Below are 13,330 nucleotides of genomic sequence, written 5' to 3'. Positions count from 1 at the left end.
TGGTGGGAGCAAGTATGTGCCACAAGGAGGAGAAATAGGGAACAACCAATTGACACTTGGGCTGAAATGAAGCAAGTGATGCGGAAACGATTTGTACCTTTCCATTACACCACGGACTTGTACAATCGGCTCCAACGACTCACCCAAGGGTCCAGTTCGGTTGATGAGTACCACAAACAAATGGAGGTAGCGATGATAAGGGCCAATATACAAGAGGATTCAGAAGCAACCATGGCAAGATTTCTTAATGGATTAAATCCTGAAATTCGGAAGAAGGTTGAGCTTCAAGACCACTTTGAGCTACAACAAATGGTGTCTTATGCCGAGAAGGTGGAAAGGCAAGCCTTACCTATAAAGACACCTAGTGGCCGAACCACTACATCCTCTTCCACACCTTGGAGACGTGATCAATTGCCAACATCCAATGCTTGGCCAAGGCAAGGCAATAAGGAAAGGGAAAACAGGCGAATGGAGCAGCCGTTCCATCCGAGTGCAACTCCTTCTAAACCAACCCCGCGACCAACTCTTCCAAGGCCAAATACGTCTACCGACCAGCCAAAGGCATGTTTCAAATGCAAGGGAATTGGCCACCTCATGGCTCAATGCCCTAACCGAAGCATCATGTACATGAATGAAGAGGGAATGTGGCAAAGCGAAGGAGAGGAGGAATATGCGGACATGCCACCACTTGAAGAAGAAGGGAAGGATGCTAACCTGGTTGAAATAGAAGAGGACCCCGTGGCTCGAACTATGGTGACCATGAGAGTGCTAAATGCACAAGCGCAAGAAGATGATCTCCAACGGACCAACATTTTTCATACGAGATGCAAAATTGGAGATGAGGTATGTCTCATGATCATTGATAGTGGCTCTTGTACTAATTGCGTAGCTGCTGACTTTGTCGAACAAAAGCACCTTTCATGGACTTACCACCCTAAACCCTATAGACTATCTTGGTTAAATGATGGGGGGGAAGTCAAGGTGACCAAACAAGCTTTAATCACTTTTTCTATTGGTCGATACAAGGACCAAGTTTTATGTGATGTAATTCCTATGCAAGCTAGTCATGTCTTGTTAGGGCGTCCGTGGGAGTATGATAGGCAGGCTGATCATATTGGACTCACTAATAAGTATAAGTTCATTATGGACAACCTCAAGATCACTCTTTCACCCTTGACACCTACACAAGTGTATGAGGAACAATTACATCTAAGAAAAGAGCGAGAGAAAAGACAACTGAGAGAGGCAAAGAAAAGGCCGAATGTACTTGAGGATGAGGAAAAAAAGAAAGTAGAGGCCGAGTTGAGTGAAAAAGAAAATTCGAGGGGAAAAAAACTTAGTGAGGCCGAGAGTTTGAAAGTGAACAAAAAGAGCTTCTATGCAAGTGTGCGAGAGGTAGGTAGGGCTTTGAATGCACAAAGTCTTCTCATAGTACTTCTGTACAGGGAAGCTGATTATTCTTCTTTTTACACACTAGGCATAACCGATTCTCTTCCTAGTGCAATCTACTCTCTTTTGCAGGACTTCAAGGATGTGTTTCCGGAGGAACTACCAAAAGGATTACCTCCAATTCGAGGTATCGAACATCAAATCGACTTTGTTCCTGGAGCAATTCTCCCAAACCGACCAGCCTATAGAGCAAATCCGGAGGAAACAAAGGAAATCCAAAGGCAAGTCGATTCCCTCCTTGAAAAGGACCAGGTACGTGAATCTCTTAGTCCTTGTGCAGTTCCAGTCATTTTAGTGCCTAAGAAAGAAGGGACTTGGAGAATGTGTACAGATTGTCGTGCAATTAATAAAATTACTGTTAAGTATCGTCATCCTATTCCTAGGTTAGATGATATGTTAGAAGAATTGCATGGGGCATCATTTTCACTAAAATTGACTTAAGATCTGGTTATCATCAAATAAGGATAAAGGAAGGAGACGAATGGAAAACTGCTTTCAAAACAAAGTATGGTCTTTATGAGTGGCTTGTGATGCCTTTCGGCTTAACAAACGCTCCAAGTACTTTCATGAGGTTAATGAACCATGTTTTAAGGCATTTTCTTGGGAAATTTGTTGTTGTTTATTTTGATGATATATTGATCTTTAGCAAGTCTTTAGATGAACATGTTGAGCATTTGCGACTTGTTTTAAGTGCCTTGCGTGAAAATAGGTTGTTTGCTAACATGGAAAAATGTGTCTTCTGCACTCCTGAAGTTAATTTCCTTGGATATATTGTTGGTGCAAATGGCATACGTGTTGATCCCGCCAAGGTAAAAGCCATCTTAGAGTGGCCGACTCCAACCAACGTGTCTCAAGTAAGGTCTTTTCATGGTCTTGCAAGTTTCTATAGGAGATTTGTTAAAGACTTTAGTACTATTGCAGCACCTTTGAATGAGACAATTAAAAAGAATGTGGGGTTTCAATGGGGAAAAGAGCAAGAAGAGTCATTTAATAAGCTTAAAGATTTGTTAACTTCAGCACCTATTCTTGCTTTGCCTAATTTTGATGTGACGTTTGAAGTTGAATGTGATGCTAGTGGGATTGGCATCGGGGCTGTTTTACATCAAAATAATAGGCCCTTGGCATATTTCAGTGAGAAGTTGAGTGGGGGGGCTCTTAATTACCCTACTTATGATAAAGAATTGTATGCTGTTGTGCGTGCTCTTGAAGTGTGGCAGCATTATCTTATGCCTAAGGAATTTGTGATACATACTGATCATGAATCAATTAAATTTCTTAAGGGGCAGGGTAAGTTGCATAAAAGACATGCGAAATGGATTGCATTTATTGATTCCTTTCCATATATCATTAAGTATAAGAAGGGAAAAGATAATGTCGTTGCGGATGCATTGTCTAGAAGGTATATCTTGATCACTAACCTGAGCACTAAGTTACTTGGGTTTGAGCACATTAAAGACTTGTATGCACATGATGCTGATTTTTCTAATGTGTTTCAAGCTTGTGAACATGCTGCATTTCAAAGGTTTTATAGGCATGAAGGCTTCTTGTTCAAAGAAAATCGCCTATGTATTCCCAACTGTTCACTTAGGGAATTACTTGTTAGAGAAGCCCATGGCGGAGGGTTGATGGGGCATTTCGGTATTGATAAAACTCTTGACATTTTGCATGAGCATTTCTATTGGCCTAAAATGAGGCGTGACATTGCTAACATTTGTGATAAGTGTTTAAAGTGTAAGCAGGCAAAGTCAAGGAGTAACCCTCATGGATTGTATACTCCTCTGCCCGTACCTCATGCTCCTTGGACAGACATATCCATGGATTTTGTGCTTGGTTTACCAAGATCTTCTACAGGTATGGATAGTATCTTTGTTGTAGTGGATAGATTTTCTAAAATGGCTCATTTTATCCCTTGTAGGAAAACAAGTGATGCGCGCCATGTTGCTGATTTATTCTTCAAGGACGTGGTTAGATTGCATGGGGTACCGCGTACTATTGTAAGTGATAGGGATGTGAAATTCTTAAGCTACTTCTGGAAATCCCTTTGGGGAAAGTTGGGAACGAAGTTGCTATTTTCTACTTCTAGTCATCCGCAAACGGATGGTCAAACCGAGGTAACCAATCGAACCCTTGGTGCTCTACTTCGAGCCATTGTTCAAAAGAACTTGAAGAAGTGGGAAGAATGTTTGCCTATCGCTGAGTTTGCATATAACCGAACCACTCATTCTACTACTAATCATTCTCCTTTTGAAATTGTTTATGGGTTTCAGCCGCTAACCCCTCTAGATTTATCACCTATTCCTGTTGATGAGTGTTTAAGCGCAGATGGTGTCAAAAAGGCAGAGGCTGTTCGGACCTTGCATGAGAGAGTCCGAGCTCAGATTGAAAAGAAAAATGCGCAATATGCACAACATGCGAATAAGGGAAGAAAGCATGTTGTATTCGAACCTGGTGATTGGGTTTGGGTGCACATGAGGAAGGAAAGGTTTCCAGCATCTCGACGGACCAAGTTACATCCAAGAGGCGACGGACCTTTTCAAGTTCAAGAGAGGATCAATGACAATGCATACAAATTGGAACTTCCAAGTGAGTATGGCATAAGCGCATCTTTTAATGTGTCTGACCTATCCCCTTTTGATTTTGATACAGACTTTGAAGATTCGAGGACGAATCCTTTCGAGGAGGGAGGGAATGATGCAAGTACGGGTGCGCAACAACTTCAACCTTGGGTCAAGGACCCTTTGATCAATATTGGTGGTCCGATGACAAGATCAAGAACCAAGAGCTGATTAATGATGAGGAGACTTTGGTAGTTGTTTTAAGACTGTCTAGTTTAGTAGTTGTTAGGCGTTTAGTATTTTATTACTTATTGGGCCTTACCGGAAAGCCTTAAAGAGCTGGCTCTTTAAGCTCTTTGTGCGGGCCGAATTTCTTCCAGGTTTATTACTTATTGGGCCTTACCGGAAAGCCTTAAAGAGCTGGCTCTTTAAGCTCTTTGTGCGGGCCGAATTTCTTCCAGGTTTATGTGGGCCGGATTTTTGCCCTAGTTTTAGCCTATAAAAGGCACCTCTTGTAAGAGTAAAGGGAGAATATTACAACCAGAAATCGTGAGGAATTTTCCTTCAAGTTCTTAATCGAACTTACTCTTGAATTCTTGAGTTCATGGCTTAGGATTCAAATCAGACTTTATCGATTAGCTTGTTCCCTAATCGTGGTGTCGCTTCATCCATCCTTATTTGCTTAAGGTTGCTGATTACCTTTGTGTGTCAGAGGTCTTGAGTTCATGAGAACAATCGAGTTCAATTTCTGTTGGGAGAAAAGATCCAACTCTGATAATTACAAGGTTGGGAGGTTCTAGGAGGGTCTTCCCCTAGGGTTGCCTATATCAGTAATGATGAGGAGACTTTGGTAGTTGTTTTAAGACTGTCTAGTTTAGTAGTTGTTAGGCGTTTAGTATTTTATTACTTATTGGGCCTTACCGGAAAGCCTTAAAGAGCTGGCTCTTTAAGCTCTTTGTGCGGGCCGAATTTCTTCCAGGTTTATTACTTATTGGGCCTTACCGGAAAGCCTTAAAGAGCTGGCTCTTTAAGCTCTTTGTGCGGGCCGAATTTCTTCCAGGTTTATGTGGGCCGGATTTTTGCCCTAGTTTTAGCCTATAAAAGGCACCTCTTGTAAGAGTAAAAGACACAGATTATTACAACCAGAAATCGTGAGGAATTTTCCTTCAAGTTCTTAATCGAACTTACTCTTGAATTCTTGAGTTCATGGCTTAGGATTCAAATCAGACTTTATCGATTAGCTTGTTCCCTAATCGTGGTGTCGCTTCATCCATCCTTATTTGCTTAAGGTTGCTGATTACCTTTGTGTGTCAGAGGTCTTGAGTTCATGAGAACAATCGAGTTCAATTTCTGTTGGGAGAAAAGATCCAACTCTGATAATTACAAGGTTGGGAGGTTCTAGGAGGGTCTTCCCCTAGGGTTGCCTATATCAGTTGGTAATCAGAGCATCAGGTTAATTCTCTTTAATTGAAGTTGTTCATATCTTGTTAGTTGTGTCTTTTGTCAAAAAAAAAAAAAAATTGTGCCGATTACTGTTCATCGTTACTGTTCCGAAATACTGTTCATCGTACTGTAGCGTACTGTTCACGTTACTGTTCATCCGAGTCAAAAAAAAAACTGTTTGGGTGTTGTCTTTTTGTGTTTTCTGTCCAAGTTCTTGGGTTGTTAGGGTTTAAAGACAAAAAAAAAAAAAGAGTCACGTACCTTATATTGTTTAGTGTTCAAGTTGCTAGAGTATTGCTGGAATTTTCTTTTGAATATTGCTGAAATTCTGTTTTGCCTATTTCTTGAGAATTGGTTGTTGTTTTTGCAAACCCTAGACACCGCAACATAATTTGGGGAAATTCTTGTGTTTCTTGAACAAATTCTTGAAGTTCTTGGGCCACCAAGTCTTATTTTGAAAATTCTTGAACAATAAACTAAGAACTAGGGATTTCTTGGAATTGGCATAACCTATCATCCGTTTTCTTGAACTTGTTGGTGTGATCTGAATTTGTGTTCCTTGAAGAGCCGAAAAAAAAAAGAAAGAAAAAAAAAAACGAAAGAGAAAAAAAAAAGGAAGAAGAGAAGGAATTGGCTCTCATACAAAGGAAATCAAGTTTCCAAAAAAATCGTGAGTTTCCATTTCTTGGTGGGTTCCCAAATCTTGGTTAATCTCCAAATCTTGGTTGATTTCCCAAAACTTGAGTTTCCTAATCTTGATTGGTTTCCAACTCTTGAGTTCCAATCTTGATTGAATTCCAAAGACCCCAAACGACCTAACCAACCCCAAACACACCCAATTCCGTTTTCAAAACCAAACCAAACACCTTAGCCCAAACCGCCTTGGGAGTTCTTGAGTTTCTAAAATCGGTTGAGCTAGTTTTGCAATCCGATTTGACTGAAATTTGAGGACTGGTTCGTACATTATTTGAGCACTCCAAAAGCACCATTTATACTCCAAAATACTGACCAGAAATTCAGCAAAGCAACAGCTCAAAAAAAAAAAAAGTGTTCCAGTTTCGGGTAGAGTTTTTCTAGGATTTACAAAATTCTGCCTTGTGTTTTATTACCTGCTTATAGGGTAATTAATTCTGGAATTTTTGAGAGTTTGAGTTGTTTTAAGAACCTTGAGAAGGAAAATTGAGAGTGAGTGTGTTTTCTTGAGTGATACACGAGTGCTTTGCAAGGTAGACTAGGATACATTTGTTTTGCAGGTTTGACAATATGTCTCAAGAGGGGAACATGGCCGAGCCGTCTGAGACCGACGTGTCCCTCAAATTGGTGCTCCAAACTCTCCAAAAACAAGCGGGAAAGCTTGAATTTGTGGTGACACAAATATCCGACAGGTTGGCTGCCATTGAGATGCGAGGTACCGGAAATACACACCATAGGGTTTCGAGTGTTCAGAGTGCTGATCATGATGCGGATGATGAGGGGTATCATTCTCACATCTCATTTCGATCAAGGAGAAGCCAAGAGGGAGCGAGGGAAGGTCGAGGCCGACCTAGGAGAACCGATGACAATCTTGGTTCCATCAAGACCAAAATGCCTACCTTTCATGGGAAAAATGATCCTGAAGCTTACTTGGATTGGGTTAGGCGAGTTGAGCAAGTGTTTGAAATCCACAATTACTCTGAAGATAAAAAGGTGAAACTTGCAGCTATTGAATTTCAAGATTATGCATATATTTGGTGGGGGCAAGTATGTGCCACAAGAAGGAGAAATAGGGAACAACCGATTGCCACTTGGACTGAAATGAAGCAAGTGATGAGGAAACGATTTGTACCCTCCCATTATACTGCGGACTTGTACAATCGGCTCCAACAAGAGAACGAATCTCTCAAGAGGAGGGGTTCCATACAATCTACCTCTTTAAAGCCGGTTTATGCAAGAGGTGATAAGAAGGTTCATTCAGCATTTTCTAAGACTAAACTTAGAGTTGAACCACCTCATGCGGAGTCATTTTGGGAGACATATCAACGTCTTCTACACCAAAAACAAATGGAGTCAAATGGATGCTATCAAAGTGAGTTTTCTAAGAAGGAGATAGCTGACCCTATTCCCAACAAAGGAGTATCTCATCCTATTGAACCATTTGTTGAGGAGGTTGATGATGAGAAAACAATTGAGGGCGTTAAACTAGATAAAGAGATGGAAAAATCTGATGAGATGAGTGGTAAAAAGGAAGAAAAGAGAGAAAGTGAGATGATTGTGAGCAAAAATGTGAGGGCTTATTGTTTTTCTAACGAACTTACCTTTGCTTTATTTAGTGTTTCTTCATTTGTGCAGATTAAGCAAAGTCAAGTGAAGTTAGTCATGCCATGCTCCATTCCAAAGTCACTTGTACAATTCACTAGTTTCCATGGAGTTTGTCTTTTAGGAATTGAATCTATTTGGAATCATCTCATGGAACAATTTCAATTCAAATCTGTCCATACCAAAGGGGAATCACGTCAAATCCACCATGAAGGGAGAATTCCGAAATTTGACTCTCATTTGCTACCTATGGGTCATTCATCATCTTTACCTTCTTTTGAGTATAATTTCCATCCTAACACTTGTATTTCTTATCCAGATTTTGAAGAAAAGTGTAAAAGGCTAGCAATGCCTTCTCAAATTGAATCAATTGGTGAAAGGAATGATGAAGTGTCAAAGGGAGTTTTCACACTTAAAACTTGTTCTATACCTTCTTACCATTTAGTTGATAATGTACCATTACTTCTTTACCCGATTTCAAATTTGTTTCAAGTTGAAGTTTATTTTGTTTTTGTAGGTTGTCAAGCTATCCACAATTTTCCAGTTTTGATTCAAGACTTACAACCTGATTTTGTGCTTATTCCAACTAAATGTGGTGATCTTTCATGCTTATTCACTCCGCTAAAAGCTGGTGGCCAAGTGCTCAATTTGTCAACTTCAACTTGTGCTAGTTCGAGTAACCCTCATGAAGTGGAATTCAATTGTTTGCTACCTTATATGTTGGAAGAAGAGAAATTGCGTGTCACGCAAGATCCCAAAGCCGTCCTCCACAAGTTGTTTAGTGCTTCATCCATGCAACAACATGCTCACAATTTATCCATGCAAGATGATTCAAATCAATGTCAACTAGTGCTGGATTTTACACCTTTGCACAATCAAGGTGTCAATGTGAAGATCCATGACCAAAGACTAATTAGAGAGTTTTTCATTGCCACTTGGGATTTTCACATGCCTTACACAAGCTCTTTCCTACCTTGGCGCATGTTCTTGTTTGAGAGCTTCCCGAAGCTGACCAAACGACATGCAACATGGCTTGTAGTCATTCGTCTACTTCCAACATTGCTGTCCTTTAAGCGCAGCATCGATTTGTGGACAACTCACTTTCAAGAGGAGACTTTGAAGATTCGAGGACGAATCTTTTCGAGGAAAGAGGGAATGATGAGGAGACTTTGGTAGTTGTTTTAAGACTGTCTAGTTTAGTAGTTGTTAGGCGTTTAGTATTTTATTACTTATTGGGCCTTACCGGAAAGCCTTAAAGAGCTGGCTCTTTAAGCTCTTTGTGCGGGCCGAATTTCTTCCAGGTTTATTACTTATTGGGCCTTACCGGAAAGCCTTAAAGAGCTGGCTCTTTAAGCTCTTTGTGCGGGCCGAATTTCTTCCAGGTTTATGTGGGCCGGATTTTTGCCCTAGTTTTAGCCTATAAAAGGCACCTCTTGTAAGAGTAAAAGACACAGATTATTACAACCAGAAATCGTGAGGAATTTTCCTTCAAGTTCTTAATCGAACTTACTCTTGAATTCTTGAGTTCATGGCTTAGGATTCAAATCAGACTTTATCGATTAGCTTGTTCCCTAATCGTGGTGTCGCTTCATCCATCCTTATTTGCTTAAGGTTGCTGATTACCTTTGTGTGTCAGAGGTCTTGAGTTCATGAGAACAATCGAGTTCAATTTCTGTTGGGAGAAAAGATCCAACTCTGATAATTACAAGGTTGGGAGGTTCTAGGAGGGTCTTCCCCTAGGGTTGCCTATATCACACTTATTTAAATTGCTAAGCATACTCTTAATTCCAATACCTTTTTACGCGAATGTTGACATTTGTAAATGCCAACCCCCGGTTACTCAGTATGTGAATCATTGGAGTAGAAAATTAATAATATTATTTTTCTTTTTCTTTTTTTTAACAATCAATTTCTTTTTCCCTCTAAATATAATTAAAGGAAGAATTTGGCCTTGTTTTTGACTATATCAATCACTTACTTATAAAATTAGTAAAAATGAGAAATATCATTAATCTTGCAAAATTCTAAGCATAATTTTTCTTATTTAACCAAATATACTTTTTAAAATGTAAAAAATCCTAATTGCATAATAATTCATTCCAAGCCAAATAAGAATTAAACTTTTCTAAAATACACATAGCATTTTATCCAATGGAAAAATTAGACACTTAAAATTTTAACATTTTAGCCATTTAATTGGAAGAATTGCAATGAAATATTGAAAAATATTTTAGAAAAATTTTGACAGAGTTTCCCCATAAAAATGGATGAAACTCCCTGCCAACAACCTTAATTTCACAAAAATTATCCTCATGACAATATCTCCAAATATAATTCCAACATTTTTAAGCCATAAACAACTAAAATCATGCATTTCCAGACACAATCATCCATAAGATAGAGTAATCCCTCCCCCACACTTAAAATCTACAATGTCCTCATTGTAGAGGAAGATAAAAGAACTGAAACTTCCCTCAAATAGGTGGTGATGCAATTTGAAGCCCTTAATCATCACGATCATCCAAATTCTGCCCAAAATGAGACAACAAGGGTACCAAACACCATAAGTAGCACAAGATGATTCAAATAAAAGAAAAATAAAATCTCAAAGTTTGTCTTAACAAAAGAAAAGAGAAATAAAGAAATAAAAGATCTAATCCACTAAGAAGCATCATGGCTGCTCGGAACGAGGGTCTACTGCCTCCTCGGCTCCATGAGGACCCTGTGAGGTACTAATATGGCCCTCCTCCTGATGAGGTGTCGGAGTAGGGGACCGTCGGATATGGAAATGATCCTCGATCGCACGAAGACGGCGATCATGTCGGTCGAGGCGCTCAGTCATCATCCGCTCCGTCTGGTCAATGCGCTCGACGACTCGCGTCTCCATACAGTAAATAGTATTGAGAAGCTCTTGCCACTTGGAGCGCGGTTGAGGAGGTGGTTGCAGAACCGGAGGAGGAAGAGTCTGCTGTGCCTCTGTCTCTTGAGTTTCCGTTTGTGGTTCAGTGTGAGGCGGAGGTTGAGTGGAAGTCGATGCTCCTCCAGTGTCCCGAATCAGAGCCGATCCAAAATCCGTAGAAATACCCAAGGATTTGAGTATCAAAGCACTTACCTCCTCGGCCGACCTAGTTACCACAGCTCTCTCGGTTGCAAGGGGAACCTTGAGCTTCTCAAACATGAGGGATAGTAGTCGAGGAAATCCGAAACAAGTCTCGCCGGCCCTCATGCGAGCCGTGGTCCTCATATAGCTGATGATAATGCTGGGTAGAGGAATACCGGTCAACTGCCTACCCACTCCATGTATCATCTTATCCAGAAAATAGAGATCGCTGTTTCGGATCTCCCGTTTGCCACTCCTCTTCGGCACCACATTAAAGGCAAAAAGATAGAAGATCAGGTGGTACCGATTCTCGAAGGAGTCGGCATATACCGTGAGTTTTTTCGACTTTCCTCGCTCACGGTACTGACCTTTAAGTCGTCCCACAGCCTCTCCCACTTGCCAAGGGTCTCGAGCCTTGAACTCCTTGATCAATTTGACATCGTCGCCTTCGTCCTTGAGTTTGACGAATTGTCTCAGTGTATCTCTATTGAGAGTCACTCTCCTGCCTCGAACCCACGAGACGATAAGGTTGCCACTGTGGCTCTGCTTGTTTTCTACATTAGCATAGAACTCCCGGACCAGGTTGGGGTAGTAGTGCTTGGGCAACTGAAGGATGTTCTCCCATCCAAGTTGCTTGAATGCTGTCGAAATGTGGTAATGCGCATCCACCTCCGGTGCCAAGTGTTTCTCAATGATGATTTCTTTGTCCAGGCTGACTTCATACCACTGTTGGTTTTCAAGCGATGTGAATCGGGTGGTATCGTAGTCTGGAGGTGGCTCGTCACGGCTAGAAGACGATGTCTTCCGGCGAGAACGAGGTGGCGGTTCTGGCGAAGGAGATTCTTCCTCAGGTGACTCCTCATGCAAAGAGGGTGTGTGTTCCTCACTTGACGATGACGAAGGTGTGGGAGTCCTAGTCCTTCTTGTGCGAGCCATGATGCCTGTACACAAACAAGATGAATATGTATTAGAAACATTTTAAACTTGCTCTCAAATAATAAATAAGAATTTAAGAAAATTTCGGCAGAGTTTCCCCTTAAAAAAAAACTAAACTCCCTGCCAAAATGTTCCCAAATTTAAACAAATAAACTTTCTAACAATTCTCCAATCCAATTCCCACATTTAGAAAGAATATTATCAATAAAGAAATCATGGCATGCATAATAAGTCCAAACAATTGAAAAATATATCCATGTGAAAGAATGAAAACTCAAACACTTGAGAATATCTCCAATCCAATTCCCACATTTATAACACTCAGCTTACATACTCATGAGTTCCAATTCATCCAAACAAATGCAATTTATCTCAAGTAAAAGTGGTTCAATGTGCTTAACTTAATTGTGAACAAACTCTTTTATCCAATGGGCTTTTGCTCTAATGATAGCATGTCATTATAAATTAATATAACAGTGATTTATACTCCTCGGAACAAGTTCATATTTCCAATGAAAGCAAAATTCACAAGTCTAAATCACTAAAATGCTCAAGCCCAAAAATTGAGAAAAAATTTTAAAAATATCACCAAATCCACAGTTTTCTCAAAAATAAGCATGAAAATAGTTGTAACAATCTATTTAAGCACAATGTAGCACAATTGTATCAAGAAATTCCACCCAATATGCATTTATCATAATATTCCCAAAAACTAGAAAAATGTAGAATAAGAAATTATAAAATGTCAAAGAAATTCGCAAATTGTTACCTTAAATGTGTGGGAAGATGATAGAGGATGATAATGATGTAAAATTTGACACAGAAACACGCCAAAATATCCCCTAAATTGAAGAAATCAGGTGCAGCCTGTGACGACCCCACCTCCCCCTAAGGCGAACCAGAGGGTTCGGTGGGCCGCCTGCCCGGCTCTCGCCAGAAATTTGACACAGAAACACGTCAATGGTAAGAAAGGTCTTAAGGTAAGCCCAATCAAATGGTGACACTTGTCACCTTTAGGTTTAAAACTTATCTTTTTGTCTCTCCAATACAAATATCTTAACACTTTGTAAAATAATATCACTTAATACAAAAATCCAACAAGTTGTCAAAAATATATTGCGTTTACCGCACTTGCGGGTCCCACGTTCAAAATACGTTTTTAATTACTCAAAAACTAACCGATACTAGAAAAATCATTTTAAAACTATTTTTGCTCATAAACTTTATCTGGGGAATTTTTCTAATAAAGAAAATGTAGAAAAGGCGGGCGATTAAAAAAAATAAACCCTAGAAAATTAGAAAATTTTCGGGTTCTCACACTCATTTTTTTTCGGGGCGTCACACAGCCCGAATTGTGGTTTTGAAAATCAAAACCCTTCTTTGATGTTGTTTTTTTTTTGGTAAAATAGATTGGGGTTAATGATCAGGTGAGGTTTTGGGAGGTTTATATGGTGAAAATTTGGATGAGTGATGGATGAAATGGAAGATTGGAGGAAGAGGTTAGGGTTTTGGTGAGAAGAGGGAAAAGGGAATTCGAAAAATGCAGAAACGA

Source organism: Coffea eugenioides, chromosome 3, assembly GCF_003713205.1.
Source record: "Coffea eugenioides isolate CCC68of chromosome 3, Ceug_1.0, whole genome shotgun sequence".
Classification (NCBI taxonomy): domain Eukaryota; kingdom Viridiplantae; phylum Streptophyta; class Magnoliopsida; order Gentianales; family Rubiaceae; genus Coffea; species Coffea eugenioides.
This window is presented reverse-complemented; position numbering follows the sequence as displayed.